This window comes from Anas acuta, chromosome 7, assembly GCF_963932015.1.
Source record: "Anas acuta chromosome 7, bAnaAcu1.1, whole genome shotgun sequence".
In the NCBI taxonomy this organism is placed as follows: domain Eukaryota; kingdom Metazoa; phylum Chordata; class Aves; order Anseriformes; family Anatidae; genus Anas; species Anas acuta.
In genome coordinates, this window is record NC_088985.1 from 30,039,981 (window position 1) to 30,063,251 (window position 23,271).

The 23,271-nt window shown below is 42.9% G+C and overlaps 1 protein-coding gene and 1 long non-coding RNA gene across 3 annotated transcripts in view; one reads left to right on the top strand and one right to left on the bottom strand.

The window, feature by feature from the left end:
• ABLIM1 (actin binding LIM protein 1) overlaps positions 1-23,271 on the bottom strand; it is a 186,542-nt gene that overhangs the window by 147,993 nt on the left and 15,278 nt on the right. The gene's annotated exons all lie outside the window — the stretch shown is intronic.
• LOC137859641 (uncharacterized) lies at positions 13,097-15,848 on the top strand. The gene is made up of 3 exons (XR_011098427.1): positions 13,097-13,166; positions 14,333-14,372; positions 15,659-15,848. It is a non-coding gene; the product is annotated as an uncharacterized lncRNA (long non-coding RNA).

Sequence of the window (23,271 nt, forward strand, 5' to 3'; positions counted from 1 at the left end):
GTAAGAGGGGTTTTTGTTTGTTTGTTTGTTTTTTACTTCAACACCTGTCTAGTCAATAGCCACACAGCGAATTTCAGGATGTCAAGCACTAGTGAATCTGAATAAATAAGGTTTTGTTGTTGTTTTTTTGTGTTATGTTAAGCAGGGAAAACTGAAAGTGGTAGCAGACCTCAGGATTATATGCACTCTGTGTATGTAACAAATGAGCAGTAAAAAAAAAAAAAAAAAAAAAAAAAGTTAAATAGAGAAATACAGGATTAAAATTTACAAAAATTGTTAGGTCAAAAGAGAGGAAGATAGGGAGATTTATTCTTCTTTTAACTCACATTCCCATGCTTTTATACCTGTGAGCTTTATTTAGAAGTAGGGCAATGACATTTGCTTCTAGTTATTTCAAATGCATCGGGGCTGCCTTGCAGAATCAGTGGTTCTCTTATTTATTTATTATCTGTGGTACAAGGGCAGAAGCCAAGAACCAGGCTGAGCGCTACCTGCCACCCCTAACCGGTAGCTCAGCATTGCTGCTTCTATCACTCAGCACCCCATGCACAGGGAGCTCACCTGGGTGCAAGTCCTTTCTTCTTTCTGCCCCAAATTTTCTGCTAAAGTAAGTGAAGTCTGTCCAGGACTTATATGTGGGACAAGAGACCAAAAATACAGAAACTCCTATTGACCAACATTCAGCAGGTCATTTGAACAGGGTTTAAAAGGAAGAGCCCTTTCAAGCAAGAGCAATGAATGCACAGGGGATGGAGAAGGAGATCCCTGGTTGTGTGAATTCTGGAACTCCTACAGGGTCAGCTGCTATCTGATGGCTGGCACCTCTCCAAGCAGGAGGTGTGTGTAGAACTGGGTACTGTGATGCTGTTCCAGAGGAAGCTCTCAGTGCTGAACAGAGGGGAGCCATCACTCCCCTTGATCTGAAAGCTACATTCTTGAAAACCTTGTAAATTTTATTCCCCTGCAGAGTGAGCTCTCAGTGTCACAAGCAAGCTTGTCTGGGCATAGTGCTGACTCTCATTTTACCTGTCCATCAGGTCCCACTAGTCCTTCTCTGCTCGTGGATGCTCCCAGCCTGCCTGGTTCTTCCATCCAACGTGCCAGACTCCATTTGTCCTTGCAGAACACCCCAAGTCCCCCGCTGGCCCATCCTTCCAGGTGGCTCACGTGCCTCTGAGTGGGAACCCTGCTCTCCCTCCAGCTACTGGCCGCTCTCCCAGTTCAATGCCACCCATGAACTTTCTAACGGGGCATTCTGCCCCTCCATTTGGGTCACTGAGGAAGATGTTGAACAGCAGTAACTCCAGTATCAACCCCCAAGGCACCCTGCTTGTGGACAGGCTCTTAGACGCTCCTTCAGCCTAATGATCTAGCCAGTTCTCCAAAAATCTAGCCTACCCAGTGAGTCCACGACCCCAGTCTGACTGCAAATAGGCTCTAGCAGACATTGTGTCGGCTTGAAGAACAGCAAGCACACTCAGTGCAAAGCTGCACCACTACTACACACCAAAGCCTGGACAAAACAGGTTGAAGGGTGACCACCCCAAGGGAAACTTGGCAGTTAGCACTACAAAGAGCTGTTGTGCCATTTCAGAAGCTGAAGATGTTCATCCCATATGGATACAGACAACACTTTGGTCACCACCTGAGAATTCCTCCCTTTCCCCTGCATTACTAGCAACAGCTTTCTCTTCTGTCCATTTTCTTCCTATTACATTCACAGAAGGGAAACTAGCAAGGCATTTTAACACCTCATTCTCTTGTTATTAATTAACCTGCCCTCCTGCAATGAACAGAAAGCAGCTAAGATGTGGTCTGTTTCTTCTATTTAAAGAACGAGCTGTCATAGTTACCCATCCATCTCAGATCAACCAGAAAATAATTCCACACCCTTCAGCATCTGAGAGCACATGGAACAATTTAATGGGCAAAAATGAATGCAAGCCAGTGAGATTTAGCTGGCATTTGACTGAACACTTAGTCAGCAGTCTGTGCACACTGATGACACCTACACACTTATTCTACTAATTTCTATCATGAGTTTCACATTTGTTCCGTGACAAATTAAGAGTTTATTAAAAAAAAAAAAAAAAAGAGCCAACAAATTGTTTGGCCTTTTAGCAGGCTGTTTATGTACGCTAAAGAGAATCAAAAGCCTAGCTCAAGGTCAACTGCGTTGCCAAAGAAGGCGGTTCAAAACAAATTCCACCCAGAGTGTGTCTCTGATCCCAGATTTGTAAGGCTGGATAGCGCATACCTTACAGACACCTACACTGGAAACACAAATCCTTTGTTCCATCCTCTGTGAGCGTTGGTCCATTTTGCGCAGACACCTTTACAGGGATCACATATTCTTGGAAGCTCAGTTTCCAGATAGCTTTACTGTTGTGTCACTAATTTTTCCAGCTCAGAACTATTTCCAGCTACAGACTAAATGCTATTTTTAATCTTAAATTCTGTCTCATTGCTAGGCTTAAATTCATTGTGTTCTTCAAGATTCATTTTGGATTCTTCTCATACTTTTGCAATGCCAAGAAAATTCTACCAGTGATCTCTAGATTAAATTCACAATGATCATTCTTTTATCAATCTAAAATACTAAAATAATAATAAAGCATAGTGTTACCCCTCAATTTTTAAAAACTCTTAAATGCTGTATCGAGTTTAGACCTCAAATTCAAGACAAATCAGTTTCTGTCAAAAGATTTTAGACTCAATTCATCTCATCTCCATGCCACCTATACCCTATTCCCAGAGGCACCAGAGTACTTCCAACAACTGTCTTCTAAAATCTCCAGCTGGCCTGACTGTGCCAATCCTTCCCTCACCTCCGAGTCATCTGTCTCAGCAGACTTGGTCATACCCTTTCACTATTACCGCCAATTAATTTGCAAAGCTGTCGTTTCAGGACCTCTGCAACAAGAGTCCCATTTTCCAAAAGTCAGTTTCAGCAAATCCAAGCGTACAAAGCAGCTTCCAAACTAAACAAATGAGCTGGGCCATCACAGCCATGCCTATTGTTCTTCAATTATAACCACATGAAAAAAATAAAAACAAAAATCTAATCCTGGGAATAATTAATGACACCTATGTCCTGATATGCGTATTACTCACACGGCCAGAAATCAAAAGCACTGCTCTTCTATGCCAATAGCATTCCTTCTGCATAAAACCACATTAAAAACAGAGAAAAACCTAAGAGCTTTTCTATCTCATGGAGGCAGTTTAAGAAATAAAAAAAACTTGCTAGCTTATAGTATAGCTAAAGCGGATGAAAAATCCTGGCTCCTCTAAAGGCACTGCTTCCTACTCAACTTCACTCCTATCCAACAAAACACAAACACACCCAAATCTAAAGGAATTCACATAAATTTCAATGCACATTGTGAGTAAAGCTATCATAAGGCAATCTGACAGGAGGTGGGTTAGAAATACCTTGGAAATATTTTAACGGCTCCAGTGCCTTGGAGAGGTGACAAACCGGTCGCTGCTAGCACTAAATAATACAAATGCTTATTTAAAAGTTGGTGAAATACATGTTCCAGGCCTGCCTGTAGTGACAACTCTTGTTTACGGCTCAGGAAAAACAAATTTCTATTTAAGGAAAAACTGTTCTTGGAGAAAACGGTTCCAAATCTTTCCTTAAAGGCATTCCCACATAAACTTTATTTCCTGTGTAAGCCCCATTAGGCATGGGAGAGGTAAGGGCTCTGCAAGCTCACAGCCTCCGAAGCAGGGCTGGACAAACAAGCTGACGTTGTTGCCAGCCCAAGTGACCACCAGGTTATGTCCTTGGTTGCCCCACTGGGGGGCCAGAAATACATCCCTGTGCTCTGAGATGACAGTATTTATTCCAGAAGTGAGAGCCAATGCCTCCACCCTCGAAACATGTGAGATAAGGTTTGGCTGTCCCCAGAATAGCACGAGCATCACCTACACAGGCGCTGGGAGCACGCTAGGAGGCATCCAGCAGCCTGGACGGAGCACGGCTGGCAGCAGCAGCTGCTGACAGGCTGCCAGCACCCGGCCCGAACTGCAGCAACAAAAACAACTTCATTAGCGGGCAGCCACAGTCTGCGCTGACTTCAGCTCCTGGATGATTTCCACACACAGCCCGCTGCCTGTCTTTAGCCCAGTGTAGCTACAGCTTCACAAGCAAGGCTTTAAGGTAGCAGAGCATTTTCTGACTGGGTAGTGTCTGTCACAGTGGGGACTGGTTGTGGTCCCAGTGCAGCATCTCATTACTGCCATATGCCTCAGCAGCACTACTGTGGAAACAACCGATTCTGTAGCAAGGGACTGCAGCTCTTGGGAAGTCAATGCACTTGGCATCTGAGGGGCTAGGTGACAAAAAAATAAAATAAAAAAATAATATAATAAACCCCTCTGCATATCCCTTAGAATTACTCCATAAAAGTGGAGGCCTTTTCTGAGCAGCTCTGAGTATGAAAGGGATCTCCTGGGCTGCTGAATTAGTGCCTGAGACCAGCACAATCCTTTAATATAGTAGCATAAGAGAGGACCTGAACCAGAAGAGAAGCTCAAACAGACACACTTTCCTGAGTGGCAGAGGAAGGTGTCCGTCAGAACACTCTCAAGCACAATTTTTCTGTGTGGCAGAGTGGCACAGACACAGCAGCAGTGCCATCCAGCTGGAATTCGCAGCTCAGAGCAGTCCCCATGCACCCAGTCTTTCCTCCGGTCTCCCAGCCTTCCCAAATGTACAAGCAGGATTCAGCTTTTGCAGAACACGTTTGTCTGAGTCACCAGTGAGAACAGCAGCCACCAAAGTCACAGGCTGTGGCTAACTGGTGGGATGTGGCACACAGGGCACGGAGCCAGGCCAGGAGCCATGTTCCCTGGGGAGCCTGCCATTCCTCGCTCCCAGCAGCTGGACCCCTGCAGAAATTCTGGCTGAAACGCTGGAAAATATGTCTAAAGACTCACTCGCTCAGCTGTGGGTGAAGGTGCCATACATCAGAGCCAGGGGAAAGCAAATGGAAATTACTGCACTGGGAGTAAGAGGCACTGGGCTTGAGGCAATGGCTGTGCGTGGAGGAGACACCTGGGCACGGGGGACGTGGCGAGGTGGTGTGACACAGGGCTGCCTGCAGCCCACTGGGACACCGCCGTGTCGCTCTGTTATAATGACTTGCTATGGCACAGGCAGATTTACTTTGGAGAGCTTGCAGTCTTCAAAGACGGACTATAATGGGTTTTCTGCCTGCAGACATTTCAGAAAATTAATTCAAATTAACTTCTGAAATGAATTACATAAAGTACTTTAAAGCTTTTTGTGGACATTCTTGTTCATAACTAAGAGTGACCTTAATTTCAGTTAGCTCATTACAAGAATAAATTAAGATCAATCAGAGCACCTTCCAGTTTGAATTCACATCCTTGTTTAATCTGGAGGAATCGTTCCTATGTCCCCCCATCGGACTGTGTCAGCTGCCACAGAAGGCTGGAAAGCAAACAGAAACAAACACCCCTGCCTCATCTTCCCGGTGATGGCAGTGTGAGACACCTGTAACTCAAGGTGCTCTTCCACAAGGCCATTACTTCTTTGTTTCTGATACCCAAGTAACCAAAGCAGGGGGATTTTTTAGCATTTTCCTTGAATACCTGGCAGAAAAAGCCTCGTGTACTCTGGAAGAGCAACCCCAGTAACAGCGGGGTGCAGCCTTTCCCCCACCATCAGTCCCCTCAGCAAGAAGTTGGGTTCCAGCTGAAGGTCAGTGAGGGACAACCAGCAGGGGGTGGCAGCAGTGACAGATCCCTGCCGTCCCATCACAGACCGCAGGAACAGCACATGATGCCCCTGTCAGGCTCCACTCCAAAGATGATGGCAGCTGAACGCCACAGATGATGCCAGCTGTCACTTGAGCTGTACTTGACAGCCTTCAGCTTCTCCTCAAGCGCAGACTTAACGCAGAGACTACAGAAGGAACAGCAAAGGAACCAAAACCGCCTGAATTTTACAGAAGTCTTCTGAGCTGGATGTAGGCCGAAGGATCAGGCAGCAGTCACTGAACACCGAGACTTTCCTTACAACCAGGGTTGGCTGCTGCCTCACTTGGGGACAGGAATAACCTGTTCTGATAGATTTATTGCTCTTACCATTTCCCACTAAGACTTTAACGAAGTTTTTATGACCCATTTCCTTCAAACAACACCCTTGCAGCAGTTGACAATGCAAGGAAGTTACACTTGCGGAGAGGAACAAAGTCAAGCAGGCACATGGGAGGCAACACAAGCCGAGGAGCAACTCCCTCTGCTTGCCAAAGCATCTTCCCGATATTTTCCACAAAAAGCTGCAGGCAGCACTCCCTGCTTTGCCCAACACCACATCTTCCCAAGGATTACAACTTTTAAGTCACCTTCCACTCTCGTACAGCGTTCCTAAAAGACCAGCATTAGCCAGACAAGCTTTTTGCCTGTAGCTAACTGGGAGAGCAGCTTTCTTGTTCGTGCCAAGCTGGCGCAGGGTGAGAGTTAAGCTGTGTTTATGCCCTACATATCTGCAAAGCAGCGAGCTCTGGAGAAGTCGAGCAGCATTCCACTGATCAGACCGGCGTGATACCGACTTCCTAGAGAAAACCAGCACAGCGGTCACACGTAACTGAAGGCTTCAGCAGCTACTTTGAAATTCAGATGAGTGCAAACCTTTGCAGCTCCAGAGACCGAGCTGTACCGTCAAGGGAACTTGAAATGGTATAAACGCAGGAGAATTTGTCCTTATGCTGTCACCTATTTAAATGGCTATGGGATTGCAAGTGTGCCTGCATGCCTGAGTGCACGCTTATTTAGGCATGACAGGGTGATGGTGATTCTCTCTCTAGCATTATTTCACTACGCCTCATTGTGGAAGTGTCTGTACTATCAGTACATAGCTCTGAGGGGAAAGAGCAGAGCACGAAGGAGCATGAAGAAGGGTAACTAACAGCCTGCAGTGGCACCCAGGATGTCTGAGGTTAAGCCTTACCTTCACCACAGACTTTCTGGGGAATCTTGGACACATCACTTCTCTCTCATGGGTTAAAATGAATGTACAAGAGAAAACAAAGGTTGTTTATACTTGTCGTAGGTCTAACAGTGAGACTGGCAAAAACCTGTAAATCCTGAAGAGTGCATTGGCTTCTTTAAATTGTAGGTTTCCTGCAAGCTCTTATGTAATCCTCACCCAGAAGAGGGAGTAGGAACAGACCAAACTTTGTGCCGCATTACAGAACGTGTGCCAGCCATCCCCACTGTGCTCTACATTACATAGGTAGCACCACTTGTCCCAGAGACTCCACGGAACTTTACAGCCCTTACTGGACTATGAAGCAGGCTGATAAAAGCGCTGACAAGCAGAAGTCCCACTGCAGTAAGCAGGTAGGAGTTTCACATTCAGAGAATAACATTTGCAAACTGATGCCAAGCACAGCAGCAGGAGAGTACTGTTTCAGGGTAAATCTATACACCCAGAGCACTGCAGATTGTCTTAAGCCTGAGAATTTCCTGGTATTGAAACTGGAAGGATTACTTTCAGCCATGAACAAGTTTTTCTCTTTGCTACTGAACTGCTCGATGGTCTTTGTTTCACTGCCTTTATTTCACATAGAATGAAAAACGGTCAAATCTGAATTCTCAGACACCCACAGGTTGCCCTACTCCCTTTAAGACAAAACAGAGATGGAAAGAGGTAAGAGCAAAGGTGACCTGTTACTTAGCTGAGTATTCTGCCTGCATGCATTCAAATACACAGCTTAAAGAAGATATACTCAAGGAAGAGAGCCTTGCAGGGGATGACTTTACCAAAACATCAGGAGACTAACTGGAGTGGGTATTAGCTGTATAATCAAACTATAATGCTTAAGACTAGAAGCTCTCTCTTATGTGGACTGCAACAATTTTATGCCACACTGAGATGAGAAGCGAAAAGTACTATAATCAAGTAACTGGAACCTATCATATCTTTAAGGAGAGCTACTGAGTGATGCATCTAAAAATACATCAAGCAGTTACACACGGATTAGGGAAACAAACTATAACTACCTCAGGTGAATTGGATCTGGAATTCATTTTTGTTTCTTGCTGATATGGTTTCAGGAGCCTCAGTGCAGTCACATTTCACAAGGTATCCAGCAGCACCTTCGCAGGGAGCCCAGCGCTGTGCCGCAATGCCAACTCGGCCCCGACACAGGCAGATGACCACAGCCCCGCACAAGTGCAGGCAGCCATCCCCTGTCTCCTTTGCCCAAGCTCACTTGAGGATGAGTCAAGCCTGACACTACTTTAAATTACAAACATTGCCTAAGAAGCTGTGTGGTGATGAGAGGCATGATAGCAGAGATCCACAGAGAACAAAAGACAAACATCTTTAAGATTTTTGAAGTATAATTTACCCCCAAAATACCCAACGTTGATATCACTACTAGGCCAACCATCTGCCACATTCCTTACTCACAGCAGTTTCTTGGTGAAAGTTAGAAACAAAAAGCCCAAGTAACGTGTCCTGTGGAGTGGAGTGAATTTTATGTCTTCCTTCCCCATCACACATCTGTTTATTATTCTATTGTATTTCCAGCCTTGTCAATGGGCAGACAAACACTTGTTAAAAGTACTGCTCCCAGACAGGCTGACTGCCTTTGGTACTCTAGTGCTCTGTAGTAACTTTCTGCTCTTGAAAAGATTAAACAAGGAAGGAAAGAAGCAAGCCTGGGGAAATTATTTGTCATGATGAGGCCTCAGGAGGAATGGTAGATTTTATTTTCTCTACTCCGTTGCATCAGTAACTTGCTAATAAGTCTCAAGTTCTAAAAACTATTCTAAGCATTGCTGACATTTGTACTTACACCTTCACGGGCAAAACCAGAAACTGTGTCAGGTGTATCTGCATAAGGAAAACATATGTGATGTTCTTCCTTCTACCTTATTTAGCAAGTCTTCAGGCAAAGCGGGCAAGCAACCCTGCCCACAGGTACAGATTCATCCTAGGATGTTTCTGAGAGACAGTTTCAGCCGACTAGTGTTTATTCAGAAACAAAAAGAAAAAGAAAAAAGGTTGACAGTTCCAGAAACACAGACCATAATTTTTATAGCAATTTAGTTTAACTGATCTTCTTTCTGTTTATATAGGACTGGATGAGAACCCTTCCCGGAGAGCATGCCAAATATAACACCATATTCATAGTGCTGGGGCCATCCCTGATACTGTTTAAAACAGGCAATGTAATACGGTGAACGGTCAAGACAAGGATGTCAACAGAACTGGAAAACAAAATTTGCAGGAAAATTCTGCACACAGAATCTCTTGCTTTGCCTGATCAAAGCTATCTGCATGCCACTTCTCAAAAATCAAATTTTAAGTAGCTGAAATAGGCACCCAAAAACTACGGTACCCAAAATTAGTAAGTATTCAAAAAAAAAACCTTGGGCAAGTGTTTTTCTAAGGTTATTTATTTATTTTTAGCGGATAGAGAAGATCCACCTCCACCACTCCATTTCAGTTATGTCAAAATTCAAGTCAAAAAATTGACAGAAATTTATTTGCATGTAGTGACTTAAACTCTTTAGCAGTACAGCCTTTTCATTGTAAAATGCTTCCTTCCCTACTCCCTTAACAACTTCATACAGCATTGTCACTGCAGTATCCAACAACCGGGGTACCCAAATTTGTTCACAGCAGCTTTCAATATTAAAGTCTAAATCCTGCAAAATACCGTAGAAGCTTCAGAGAAAATGCACAGCCGCTCATAAATATTCTCTAGACCCCGTGCTACATTATTATACGTGCATTAGCGCTAGACACTCGAGAGCAGCTCTCTGCTTCACTAGCAATGGATTAAAGCAAGTCTTTTAATTAAAAGCCACCAATTATTTAAATTTTTAAAATGAGAGGGAGAAGTCAGAGTCATCCACAATGGCAAGTCAGTTCTTCTGAAATGACGGGAAGCGATGCTGACAGCTGCCTAATCCCCCTCCCTGTTACAGGCATTCTGGGAACGTGGGGCTACAGCAAGGGAATTGTAACGTCAGAGAGAGAAGTCTCATAAATCTGGCATTAAACCTATACATCTTCACCCATCAGGTGATTTTTCTAGACAAGATAAAATAGCATTAGGCATTACAGACACAAAGCCACATAAGCAATATTCACCTAATTTAACCAGACAGCCAAGGGGTCAGGGAATATTCCTAAGTCTTTCTGGTTTTTCAGTTCCTTAACAGACCTCACCTATTTGCCTGCTTCTTTGATATGAATTGTAAGGTCTTCCCTTGGCTTCTCCCATGACGTTTTAAAATTTAACTGTATATTAACATTACTGACTGTTCTGCTTGATTTTTACTCTGCAGTAACACTGTACAGCTATCAAAACAAAAAGACAACTACTAACTCCACAATTTTAACAGCTCTCATGCTTTTGACTTTACAAAATGGAAAAAAATATTGCAGTTACAGTAAAAAAAAAATACTGGAGAATATTAAAAGAGATTTATTTATTTATTTTATCATAAGTTTCCTACAGGTATAGCGTCTACACTGTAAAGAGACCAGGAAAGTTTACACCTGTTTCATTTATGACTTTGATTACTCAGAAGCCAAAAATATAGAAGCGGACATGTGATACCAGGGATTTTTAATAATAAACAAACAAACAAACACAATACAGCCCCATAATAAATGTTTCACCTGTCAGCTAAGCAGGCAGCTACTGTACAATCTGCCTTTCACCGAATCCCTTTTATAATTGGTAAAGGAAATGCTATTCATTTACATGCAGCTGCAAAAATAAAGAAAGAAATCTCATTCTCATTTGAATACAAAATAAAACACAATAGTATGAAAAAAATAAAAAAGAATCTCAATACCTTAAAAATAGGAACAGATAAGACATTACTGATTATCTAATGTAATATACATGTAGATTATATAACAACTGTTCCGGACATCCAGTTTGGTACTGCAGCTACTTGTAGTTAGGTGTCCTCCACAGTACCAGCTCTCATGAAGCTTCTGCTCTGCTGCGAAGTTTGAAATAAAGTGCAATGAAAATAGACACAAACAGAAGATGCAATGTTTATACTTTTTTCAGTCAAATTAATCCCAGAGAGCATTACAAACTTACCTAATTATTTGAACAATGACCCAAATCTTGCAAATATTTTGCTAGCAGTGTCTGACTAGTCTGTAATACTAGGCCCCTAAGATTCATAAAAACTACTTCTAAACTCAAAGGTAAGTCTACATTTCCAGGACTGTTCATTTCACCTGTAGCAACATCAATTCTTTGACATAGGATGCACGCTACTTCATGTGCACAGATGGGCAACTAAAGGAAAAAAAAAGAAAACAACACCTAAGATTCACACAACAAAATTCCATCAATATTTATCCTCTAGAAGAATATATATCCCACTGAAATACACTCTGTATTTTATTTTTCTAAGCTCACAGTTGGTTTGCACTTGATGGCCTGCAGAAGTTTACAGTCCCTACATGAAAACTGTTAAATGCTACTGAACTGATTGAAGGCATTGAGATGCTGATTTTCATTGAAGTACCTGCTGTTCAGGCAGCACACAACACAAAGGCCAACAGAATTTATTTTCTGAAGTGTATTTTTCTTCTATAAAAAGACAGAATAATTTAGAGAAAAAATTCTAAGGATAAGGAATGTTTTAGAGAAAGGATGAAAAACATGAATGGTTCCATTAGTTTTCAGTTATTTTTTTTTAATTAAAAAAAAAAAAAAAAGGGTCTTGTCTTCTGTGCTTTCCAGATTAGTTCTGGAATCAGAAGCAGCACTAATGCAGGAAAATACCTATTCTTCCAGTCTTCCCACATCTGTTTCAGCGTACTAGCAACTATCCAAAGAGGGCTTGCCAACCTAGGACATCCAAGTTGAAGGTCTCACACGGCTCGGAGTCCACCTTCCCTTCTGCACTGAAAAACAGAGACATCGGAGGGGACAAGGAATTTACCAACTAAAAAGATGCACTTCAGAGTGTCAGCAGGTGCCAAGCAGCATCCAAACCCTCAGCTGATAAGCTCTAAGCTCCTGTGCATCCCGTTTCCATGCAGTGCAATCATTCTTACAGCTCCCGCACAAAAAGGAACCAGTGGGCAGATGCACCTGCCTGTAGGGTGCTGTACAGCAGCCATTGAGCAGCATCCAGCAACAAGGTTCAGGCACTTAGATCATGATGCAAAGTATGTTACACTCGTGTCCACACCACGTCTGTGCTCTGCAAACAGAAGCATCTTTTCCACAGGCAGAAGGTCAGAGCGCAGTGTGCAGCTGGTAACACGATTAATGCTGCTATGGCTTCAGAAGACCCCGAAGGTAAGGTGATTAGCACGCCTGCCATCGTCTGCTTTCACTGCATACAAAAGGCACTTTCTGCCAAGACTTCCACAAAACACACAGTCTACTTCAGTGATTGTAGGGGGTTGACAATGGAGAGGATTATAGGAAGTTTACCAGTGAACTGGTTCACATTCAGAACACACACGCATGTAAAGTACATACCACATTTTAAAAGGTGTCATAAGGCAACATTTGTGTAAGAGGACACTTCTAAAACATATACAGTAATTTGGTCATGGGGGAAACAATAACAAATTATTTCAAAAGCAGTAAATAAGATCTAAATATATGATCTATAGCCTTTGTGTATTTTAAAGTTAGTTCTTACAGTGAAAAGCAAAACCTCAAACTTAAAGAAAATCAAAGGATGTTCAGAATTTTTCAAGCAAAAAATACCGCACTGACAGTAATACTCTAGTGGCAATTCTTTGGATTTTTGAAAGGACACAGAAAATGTTTCTGCAAATAAACACACTCCTGTGACTGCGTTTCTTGTGATGCAGGCAGTTTTTAGGGTCCCCTGAAGAAAGCTAATACAAAGACTATTGAAGAGAACAAGCTGGGCTGGCACTCTGCAGAAAAGTACTGGCCTGCACAATGGCATCTCAGGGGATTTATTTCAGAAAAGCAGCTTAGGCTTGGACAGTCCCAGAAGCACAGGTGCCATGCCTAGGCTGGTCACCACCTGGGCAACTAAAAATCGATTGCTAGCACATGTTCTTGACTGAAAAAGAAATAAACGCATAACCAAATACAGCCATGGGTCTTTTCCTTACTTTCTTCAGTCCTACAATGCTCTTAGGATGGTGGGTAAGTCTAACTCCCTCACCTTAATCCCAGGACTTCAGAACCAATAATTTCCTCATTTCAGTACAACCAGGCATTTGGATAGTTTCTGTGGCTCGATTTCTTTCTTCATTTCATTAATTTCTTGATTCCAACAAAAGCCTGTTGCCATAAGTTTCGAAGTCTAGCCAAACACTCATTTTTCTCCCATGGGTTTCCGATCATTTGTATTTCACCAAGTGCCCCGATATTTTTGTAATAAGAAAACATATGGTCCTGATCTACCTCTCCTATACCATTTATAATTTCAGCTACTGATAATAAAACAGAAAGGGTAAGAAGAAAGGAACCTAAGAAAATAATCCAATTGTCCCCTTCAGTCCTTATAAGCAGCCTAAGATGAGCAAGTGCTTGAAATATTTTAATCTGAACGTGGAGTATTTAAGTCAAGATAAATATTTGAGAGAAAAAAATATACATCTAGTCTTTGTTTTTTTTTCAGCTTCTGCTGTACCTCCTAGTCAATAGTAAACTATTTCTAGTAACAGCTGCTAAGAATTTTGAAGAGTATTTTTAGGATGTAACCAAGCTCAGGGTATTTTTATCTATGATTATACATTGTCTAAGTCAGATGAGCATCAGCTAGGAGGTTTAGCCAGACTGTTCTTGTTATCATACCCTCATGTAACTTGAAACTGCTGCAAAACAAATCTTTATGAAGAGCCATTTTAAAAAGGGTGTAACAAAGCAAAATGAGCAGTCCCATCAATTCCTGGGCAGGGAATATCTTCAGGGGAGTTTCATCTCATTACTTTCTGCAATAATAGCAGTAACTCTCCAGTAACTGGAGCTAGGCAGTCCAAAGGGTTCCTAAGTCTCCTAAGTTCCACACAGCACAACACTGTGATTTCAGATGTGCAGGGAAAATACATTTCTTTCACAAGGTTACTTAGTTTTTTCACCAGTGCGGCACAAAATGAGAGTCTGGCTGGTCTGATGAAAAATGTAGAATTCTGCAGCCTGGGGGAGCAGACATGGGGTCGTTTTCCACTTGCTTGTTTCTTTGCTCACCGTTTTCAAATGTTAAGCAGTTGAGAAGACAGAATAACATTGCCTCAACCTTTTGATTGTATTGCCAGATTCTGTGAAAGATTAAAGACAATTTTCCAATTATTTTCTCTCGTCTTTAGGATTCTGAGAGAGCCTCTCATGGAAATGAAGAGGTAGGAGGTAACTATCTCTGTCGGAAAGACAAGCCGGCTTTGCACTGAGTAGTAAGGGTATCTTTTCCACCTCCACGTTAATTACTGTTCGCTTTGCGCAGTATTATGTAACAGATTGCTGTGAAACCGTCTTGCAGTTTAAGTTCCCCTACCCAAAACAGCGAGGGACCTGCTCCCTTACTGCCACTGCGGTTGCGCACTGGCAGGATAACAGAACAAAATGGTTGGAGATCTCCAGACTGCACTGCTGAGAGGAATGGAAGAACAAGTTCCTGTTCAGTGGCTGCAAGACAGGGGGAAGAGAGACTGTCGAGAGGGTTTGGACTTAATGAGGGATCCAACAGGATACTGCTTACTTCTCTCCCGTAATGCAGAGCTGAGGGTGCAGAAGCAGAAAGGATGCCAGCAGGCCACCAGCTTACACTAACCACAGAAAAAGCACCATAAGTGATTTTAACAGTCCCTCTCACACTATTCTCCGCCACAGGCAGTAGAGGAAGGATGCACATAGAGCCAGACAGAATCGGTAATTGTTGTACATCATTAAAATTCTGTGAATTTTTCTCTTCTGCTTGGCGACCAGCAGCTTTTATTACTCCTAAGAATAGTAACAGGAAAAAGGAAATAACAAGGAAAAAATAACCCCACTACAGCAACAGAGATGCAGGTACCTTGATTCCTGCCCCACCTTTTGTTTCAGCGTGACGTTACCTGGCATCTCAATCCATTTCTGTGCATGAAAGCCCAATTCAAGGGGTAAAGGAGGGGGATATTCAGTGAGTGGAGGAGAACGGATAAGCCACCTCCACAGCCTAGCTGCTGCTCTGGGACCCCACACACAGGGTATGAGTGGCTGACAAACCACAGGCCATGCTGATCAACTATAGCACATGGTGACTCAGGGTGGAAAAAGGCTGCAAAGCTGTCCTGCTAATAAGCAGCCAGGCTTCACAAGGGCAGAAGAAAGGCAGCTGTTTGACTTTCATTTCCTTTACTCAAGACTCAGTAAGTTTATAGTATAACAGAATGTGCCAAAGCTAACATAATTCACCATACTAAAAAATACACAGATTTTCACCTCCTACTAGTGTAATATATGTACTCCACTTACCAAGATCTACATCCTCCCCAATGATGGGGAAACATGGAAGCACTGCAGTTCAGTATGATGGATACCTTTAATAAAAAGCACAGATGAGACAGAGAAAGCAGAGGTCCCTCACACACACATCTGTATGGCTGCCTTGAGGGTGGTTGGTGAAGACAGAAAAGTATGCTGGTGTTTCATTTCAGGTTCACTGCAATTTCCTTACTCTCTCCCCTGGAAGCATGTGCAATTTCACCACTGAGGAAAAGGTTAAGGACACCAGCCTAGCCTGGACAGGCAGACTGTTCACTCCTGACACTTCAGTGCTCACCGGGAAGAAACAGAAGATACTGTAGAAAATGACTGGACGCTGACCCTTTTGCCAAAGGAAATGAAAAGTGATTAAAGGAGCTGGGAGATTAAGTGAAGAGCGTGCCTCTGGCAAAAATATCTGGGATGGGGACTCCTCACTGTGTGAACAATTGAACTTGTAAGGCCCTATGCAAAGACCTGCAGAGCCTTAAGTTTCACATACCTACTACGCTGTGAAATTAAATCAGCCTGTTCCTGAAGAACTGACTCTTCTGTGGGTGAAACCTGTAATTCCAGAGCCATCGCCTGGAAGGATGAAGGTGCTCCAGGGAGGCCACACAGTGCAATTACAACTCTGTGATATCTGAAGCCCAAAAAAGACCAAAGCTTACCTGCTCCAGGGCTAGGCTACTGTTTAAAGTGCTACTGATGCAACTACAAAAGGCGTCAGAAGCCAAATTTCAGGAAGCAAGTTCCTTTGGACGCGAGAATGTGTAACAGTGGCTAAAAGTCATTTCACCTTTCTCTCATTGAAACCCACTTTATAGCTAGAAAAGCAAAGCTTTGTCTCTCTGGGATGGCTAATGGCAATCACATCAGTACCTACAGACAAACCACCAGCAAAGGTGTTTGTTGGCCCCAAGGGGTAAGCTGATTGCACACAACAGTATGAAGGCAAGGTGATTAAATTCAGTGGAAATACAGCTATAGGACTACAACTATTTAGCTAAGTCCAATTTTAAAAGACGTTTAGATGTTGAACTTAGTGATATGGTTTAGTGGAGGACTTGTTAGTGTTAGGTCAGAGGTTGGACTCGATGATCTTGAGGTCTCTTCCAACCTAGAAATTCTGTGATTCTGCTAAATCAGAGGGATATTGTGAGAAGATGCATGAACAAATATCATAGCTGTTGTAAAGAAACAAAAAGGTGATCCCAACGATGGTAAATCTGTCTTTTCTGATCTAAATGCATGGTCTTTTTGATGAAAGTTCATCAAAACCACGCTGTGTTCCAACCCCTTTTTTTCAGGATGACTTTTAGGCGAGGACACATGGTTCGGCGACAGCATTTAACCCACTGCCACAGTGGGGACGCTGAGTGCAGCCGGAGAAGGGGGGAAAATGGCAGATGATTACGGAACCGAGTACAGGGGCAGAAGGAGAAGCGTGGTACAGGGCACCCCGACCCGGCCCCACAGCGGCGGCCCCACAGCCTCCCGCCTCCCGCCGCCAGGGGGCCCCGCCGCGCCGCCTCAGCCCCTCCAGGCGCCGCCGGTGCCCGCGGCCTCCTCCGGGCCCTCAGCCCGGGGTTTCTCCCATCCGCCCCAAACAGCCCGTGCTGGGCCCTGCAGAGAGATCTTAACACGGATTCTGTGTGTACCAGACTGTAATGAGCGAAGTTGAAGAGGTGTCGGATGTTTATCGGCCTCTGTTTCACCATCCTCACAAAAGAGGGAAATGCCGGCACGTACCTCTGGTTAAAAGCACTCCCTGACACGTCTCCCCTCATCTAGAGGAAAGGATCCGTGACTCTGCCATGCAAAGTGAATTTTATTAACTTGATTCAGGCTCTGTCACTCATTTATCAACATCTTACATGCACCTATATATACATGTCATGGTTAATCCGTTTGATGAACTGTGTTTATTTGTGCTTCTTTGATGGACTCTGCAATTTACATGCCAGTTTAGCTCCTTTACAGCAACTTATCAGAGTCAAAATCATTTTAAATAACTGGAAATAGCTTTCTTTATTAATAAATAAATAAATTCAGGTTATAAACTGTTTCTGTTTCTGCTGTCCATTTAGATTAGAAAGTCCTCAGGCACTGGTCTTTCATGAAGTGTAAACGCGGCTTGGCTCAATGCCCGTCGCCTACCCCAGCCTTGCTGGGCTTCCCACTGCTAATCTAATGCCAGTAATACAAAGCATTTTAGAGCAGGATTCACCTAATCTATCTGTAGTTGCCCAAAAGATAAGCATCTCCTCCATGCCAAATCATGAAAGTCATCTCTACAGTCAACATTAAAAAGTACATATAAACGGTAATTTATCACCCTGTCTTACATGTTTCAAGACAAATGCTACTTTTTATTCTTTAGCAACTGTTCAGACCAGACACAGTAAATGCTACCTTGTTTATTAGTGTCACTGTCCTCAAGGAAAAAGAGCGGGCCACAGATGAAATGCTTCCTTTAGACAGGTCAAGTCAGCACAACTAGTATTCAAGAAAATCTCCACGGTTTTAAAAACAGGGAAAAAAAATAATTATAACAGACTTACATCATGTTCCCAAAAAGTTTATTCCTCGTCAAAAATAAAACCTTATGACACTGTCAAAGTGATATTGTTCCTCAGCATTTCTTTTTGTAAAGAATTCTTAAATGCATGAGGCAAACTATGCATATTTCTGATACTAAAAATCAGAATCTTTAAAAGAAAAACATTAATTTTTTAATTTCATGACTAGATATATTTGTCCATTCAACAACAGACATTTTTAGACTTCGTTTTTAATGCAGGGGAACACACCACACCATAAAATAGCCTACAGTGAAATGGAAAAACAAACACTTTAAGACAGAAGGCTCAGGAGTAAAAGGAAAAGATTATATGGTCAATGTTTACTACAAGCAGGGAAAGAAAGAAAGAAAGAAACAGAGAAAGTGAAAGAAACAAACAAAAAAAAAAAGTGAAAAAAAAAAGAGAAAGTGAAAGAAAAAAAAAGAAAGTGAAAGAAGGAAAAGAGGAAAAAGGAAAAAAAAATGAGAGGAAAAATAAGAGAGGAGAGAGGAGAGAAGGAAAGGAAAGCAAAGGAAAGAAAGGAATGTGAAAATAAAAACAACTGCAGGAATAAAGACACAATCAGCAGTAACACTTTGGACCAATGGCTCCAAACAGGCTCTGGCAAAGGACCAGCACTGAGGATCCCAGCCACAGGCCCTGAGGTGCCCTGAGCACCCCAAAGAAAGCAAATCTGTGCAGCAACTGCACACTGTATCTTCAGCCTCTTCATCTGCTGGGGAAGTTCTCTCACATATCACAGACAAAATCCCTCTGACCCCATAAACTGCAGCCAAGAGCAGGCAGGTTTACTTCAGTCAGAGAACAATTTCACTGCGTGTGACCTAAATTAGATGCAAACAACAACAAAACTAGATGGCACCGAGGAAACCACAGCCTTCATAGATCTGATCTGATTAGCATCAAGGGAGAGACAATGGTTTGGAAATCAGTATTTATTTTTAATACCTTGACCTTGATTATGTCCATCTTAAAACACTGAAATTATGCTTAGTGTTTCCAAGGAAAGGCACGTCTAAAACAATACAGCTGCAAAAAAAAGATTATTCCCATGTTAGCTCCGGATTTCAAAGGGCTTCCAAAATACAACACCAGCTGTCCATGGAATCTTTTTGGAAGCCTGAAGTTGATACAAACCTCCTACAAATCGTACTGGTGTTTGTAACAGCAGATACCAGGCTCTGCTAGCAGCTACCTCAGCACCCTGTGATCATTTTTAGTTCTAATTTGCTGCCACAAAGGCAGGTCACCTGTAGCATGATAAAGTACACCTTGGGGAATATGCCAAGTGAAAGGCACAGCATGGAAGTTTTCCCTGGTAATATCAGGAGTCAGTCTCAGGTGTGCTCCTAAGGACAGACAATGTAGATCATTGTTTTAGCCACAAGCCTGTCCTGAAAATCACTGGACACAACCCAAATTCTGCAATGCCCTACTAATAAACACAGCCCTTCCCTCCCCATAAAAACGCCATGGAAATCAGTTAATTAATAAGCTAGGAAGAACATAATTACAGATTGTAGGATATCTTTACCAGCATGAACACGTCATCACGTTTATCACTGTTTTCTGTCATCACATACAAAGAACATGTTTTCATTGCAGTTAGTTTAATTGACTAGCTCTAAAATAATGACTTCTCACCTCTGCTGACATTTCTGTTATTTTTGCCTTAGAAAAAGCCAACCTGAGGATCTGTGAGGTACATTACAGAAAGCAGCTTGAGGCTTTTGTCTGCCTTAACAACAAAATAATGGTTTTAGAAAAGCATTACCTCTGCTCCCGAGCAGGTTCAGAATCAGATTTCACAATGAAAAAGAGTGACCCAGTTCAGCAACGTAAATACATTTCATCTCTGTAGCTCCAAAGTTTAGCTGAAATAACGTTCAGATGCTACAGCTTGCACTTTGGACAATAAATCACATTAAATATTCCTTACAAGTAACAGGAACAGATAAAGAGAAGGTCAGATCATTGTGGGGTGAACTGGCAGAGGTCGCTTAAAAAGCCACATTCCTACAGCTGAGGCTTTGCTCCGGAATCCTACAAGCTGTATACTTCAGGTGTTTGCATTGCTTCAAGCAGCACTAAAAAAACCCTGAAAACCCTACAGTGAAATCAACAGCACCAGAGCAAGCTATTCCCAAAGCCATCTCAGAAATGCTTACTCTACATCCGTCTAAGAAAACCACTCTGGGTATCTCTAATTTAGTCTTAATATGATCTCTCTCCTTTACCTGTGAAACTATAAAAAAGTTATTATTAAATTCAGCCATGAAGTTTTTTGTTTGTTTGTTTTTGTTTTTTAAGAGCTGTACTGAGTAGCCACAAATTGACTGCTTTTGTAGATTTTTGTGTGAAAAAGCACCACCATGCCTTCAAAAACACGAACACAGAACATATGAAAACTGCACAGCAGTATCAGGATCCCACAGCCCTCACACTGTACAAGTTGAAAATGGACTTTTTGTCCTCAAAACCTTTCCGTCTCTCTACAGCTGTTTATAATGGGAGTAAAGAAACATCTTCCCTCCAGTCTGGCCCAGATGATTAATTAACTGATACACCAGCAATGCTGCAGCTGCGTTTGCCAAGTTATCATCCTCGGGACCATAATTAACAGAGAGGAACTTCCAGTGGGAATCAGGCTTGAATGACATCGGCGGTAACAATTAAAGCTCCCGACGCTCTCACAGCACTTCAGAGCAGCCTTGTTAGCCCTCCGAACACTCTTCCTTCTCTCAGTCCTGCCAAATGCCTCTGAGAGGCAGCTAAGGCTCCGTATAGTTTTACCGGACTCAGGGATCATCCAGAAACCTCTGGCCTAAGGTTTTGCTTCTAAAATAAGAGTGCTTACATCTACTTTCCCTTTTGCATGTTTCTGTTTCTTTCATGTAAGCAATGGAAGCGCAAGAGGGAAGTCCACAACCAAAACAGTGCGTGGGGGGAGAGATTTCTCCCTTCAGCCATCCTTTGGGATTTGTTGTACGTTGTGTAGTTCAAGAAGGCCAGAGATCCCAGTGCTGGCTACATATACTTAACTATACTCTAGTATTGTTTTGGTTTTCTTCTCCCAACATCCACACTCCCAAACTCTTTATAGCTCTTAACCATGTGTCGTGCACATGGGGTTTTGTGCCTCGTGGCAGAAAACCCAAACACCAGACGGGAACAATATGTTATCAGAGTGGATTTTTTAATGTTTTTGTTTCACCTAGTGGAGACATTGCCATTCTCACCCTTGATTAATGCATCAACCCTTTGCACAAGGTTTCCTGATCCCTCCCAGGGCCATCAGCCTACCCAGGGGCAGCAGTTCCTAATGAGGCAACACGGCTCTCTCTCTAAAACAAATGCAAAGAGAGGAGGACATCCTTGATCTTTTATTGCTTAAGTGCTTCTGGTGCAATGATCTACTTGCAGCTGACATTTGAAACTTGAAGCTAAAAAGAATTCCACAGATGGGATTTGAAGGTCATCCAAACACAGCTTTAAAGCCGCTCTATTTTGTTCCCTAACGTAGCCTCAGTACAAGCCTCTGGTTGTAAGCTATCCCGTACTTTTTTTCCTCTAAGTTCATCATCTGGTCTATCAATTTATGACTGGTCGGGAAAAAGCAAAAAATGTTCCTAATGTGCATACAGATGTTCCTAATGGTGCTTTCTTTTAAAGCAGTAAAGCTGGAAAACTTGATTTTATCTTTTAACTTACTCTGTTACAAAGAAAAAAACCTTCTCTCTCTTTCCCTATGATCACACGACACTTAACTAGAAATAAATTCCCACTGTGAAATGCCCTGGCAAATGTCTGTTTCACCTTTTCAGGGCAGTGTACATGTTGGAGATACTGTGACACTCTGATGACAATCCAGTACATTTAAAAGAACTTGTATTTGTAATTCAAAGCTGTTAATTTTTGTACCCATCCACATTTGAGCAAAAAGGCTAACTACAGGATTGCATAGAGGCTGACTACTACCCCATGCGAAGGATTAGCCCACATCTGCATGACAGTTCAATCCTACTTAAGCCTATTCCAAATATCATTAACGTGCTTCTGGCACAAATGAGACAGCACCGCCATGGATTAGGTAATGGGAGACACGCTCAGCATGCTGGGCTAGATGACAGGGAAGGAACAACATAGCATTACTAGGTTATGCTATCATATGTGCTCTCTAGCCCCCTTGGATATAACAGCTTCATCTTATATATACTATCCTATATCACATCCTGCACCTGCCAGCACAGATCATGCTAACTGCTGACACCCAGTGCATGAAAACACAGCGGGGAAAGCCACAGCACTGAGTTGGTCTGTACTCAGCAGTGCAGCATCACAGAGCTGGGGCCAGCCCTGCGTAACATCAGTGGTGACACTTACAGGCACCTACTTCCTAATTGCAGTGTTCCCAGTCTTGTTAAACACACTAACAACAGCTTGCCATAAAGCCCCAGCTATGTTAAACCACAGCCTTGCTCAGGAAGTCACATCTCCAGGCTCACTTGGGACGGGAATAGAGCCCACTGATAAATGCTTCTGAAATAACCCCCCAAAATCTAGGGACGCAGGCCACTTCGCCCCAAACTCCAGTCTGAGCAAGAACCACAAGAAAATGCTGCTGGACGAGGCCTTGTGTCCCGTCATTTGTCCCATGTCCCCAGCAGGCAGCTCTGCCCACCACTGCCTATCTTTGTACTCAAAGAAAAAGACAACTCACAGGTGGCAACCAATAGCCATGATGGTGACTGCTGCCTTAAATTATTTTCATTCCACTATTCACTATTTTTAAGGCATCTGTGATCACCCAGACTGACTTCCAGATATAAAATTTAAGAAGGAGCATGCAACTCTCAGGACACGCCTGCTACTGGATACTTCACAGTGCACTTCTCTCACATGAGCTCAAGTGTAAGCGTGTTTTCTCACTGTGTGATTCTTCATGTGGGCTAAGCGATGCTTCATCTTCCATAATTTACACTTCCCGCCGCTACTCTTCTACCAAATCTGAAAATGCTGTAAATAGAGGTGAGGTGATTTTGCAGATCCCAAAGCTTCTCAGGGAAGCTGTGCTGCAGCTTCTCACCCCACAGCACGGCAGCTGGCTCAGCCCTCAGCTCATCCACACAGCAACAGGAGCACTTGTGCCACATCCAGAACTGCTCTTCTGGACATCAGGAAAGGCAGAAAACCACCGTGGG